Raw genomic sequence first — 1,967 nt, forward strand, 5'->3', positions numbered from 1 at the left:
TGCATGCCTAGGGCCTGGTTGTAGTCCCTTAAAGTCGATGCTAAAACTTCCCAGCCTCACAAGGTGGTTGTGAGGATAAGTTCATTAACGTTTGCAAGGCCCCCAGATATCATAGTGCTGGGAGTAATATAAGTATCTAGATAGCTAGTTCTCAAAGACAGCATCTCTGAGGGTCAGATTCTGCACTAGAAATTCCCTTATGCCCATCAATTAACATTTGCTCTTGAATATGTATGTATCATGATGTTTTCCTATTATACATATTTAATTACGGCTTATTCTCCAACAGCTATACAGGATATGGAAAGAAACATCACAGAAGCTAGAGTTTTGCAGACTACCTCAAGAAAAATAGGTTCTGAAATTCTGGAATAGTCTAGGGGTTTTATTATTGTCTGAATAGCTCCATCTGAGTTGCCATTTCTCCATAGCAAAGTGTTACTTGTCCCCATTGTGGCAAGCCCATGACTGTAAATGTTTAAATATCCCTTATTCCCTTATGGTTTCCATTATAATTTATTTCTGTTGCAAGCAGAAAGATGTCTGGGTCATCCTTTCAGCCAGGATGAAACACATAAAAAGGGCAAAGCAAAAGAGCAGTAGTCAAGAGAAGTTTGCTGAGGGGCATATGTTGGGCAATCTTTTGACTGAACTAGAAAGTCTTGAGTCTATTTGAATTCTTAAAACCTTTTCTCACCTTTTTTCAATACAGTGGGTCAAATTCACTGCTGATGAAGTTCCTTTGGCTCTGTTGTCAGTACCAAAATCATAAATCAGTGTTGTAGTCAAATCAGATCAGTGTTAGAATGCTTAAGCATGTCCTTCATTTGAAATGGAAGTCACCAGAAACAATTGTATGCATAAAATTAAGTACACACTTAAATTTATTTCATTGGCTTGATGTTTTAATCTGGTTTTATGACTTTAGTAGCGAAACAATCATTTTCCTAAATTAAAATTAAATAGAATTGTTGAGAGTGCAAATTATTGCCAGATACAGTATCTGTAACTGGCATGAGGAGCACACATACAATGCAGTTGGCTGTAAAGACTCAACTTCTTAATTAATTTTCCTGAGGCTTAGCCTTTCATTTAAAATACAGCTGTTCCAGTTCCAGGGGAAAAAAAAATAAAAACCACCCTTGGAGACATGGCCCAAATGTAACCAGCTCAGCAACGTTGGTTAGAATTTGCAGAGAGCCTGAAACCACATCCATGACACATGAATTTTCTACCAAGTGTATCCTGAAGCCAAGCAGAATCACGCTGGTTCAAACAGAGACATTGCTATCTAATTTGTCATTTATTACAGCATTAAGAAATGCCATCACATTTTGAAGATCTCATCATTTTCAAAGGCTGGATGGGGCATCTGCTGGAGGGCAGTGCAGGAAGAGTAGAACTCAAGGCAGAAGGTGAAGAGGGAGACATTAAGTTGGAGATGTTGAGCAGCTCATTATTGGTTTTTAGCTTGCCATAACTCTTTGCTCCTTGTCTTCTATTTGGGCTCCAAGTTCTTTCTGAGAAGGACTTGTGAAACACATGGCAAAACATCCCTCACTGAGCCTAGAAGCCCCAAATCTAATACCAACATTAAATAAAAGACTCTATTTTCCCAAGGGAAAGGGCTTTGCTCTCAAAAGCTTAGAAACCACCCCATTTCAGCAAACACATAAATCTCTATTATAAAACCATTATGTCCATTTATATTTTTTAAATGAATTCATTCCATTTGATCACTTTCCTTTCAAACAGTTTGGCTGTTAATTGGATACAGGCAGGACACACAGTCAGAGAACTCCAACTTCCCTGTTGGTTCCACATTTCCAAGCAGATATTTTGAGAGACAGGCATTGTCTGTTAAATGGGAGTTGTGAAACACAACTACACTGGGCACTTTTAAAACTTTTCAGTTGCCTTAGGTAACTAGACAATTTTCTCTTTTTTTTTTTTTTGCAATATTCCCT

This window comes from Lonchura striata, chromosome 7 (genome assembly GCF_050655825.1).
Source record: "Lonchura striata isolate lonStrDom1 chromosome 7, ASM5065582v1, whole genome shotgun sequence".
Classification (NCBI taxonomy): domain Eukaryota; kingdom Metazoa; phylum Chordata; class Aves; order Passeriformes; family Estrildidae; genus Lonchura; species Lonchura striata.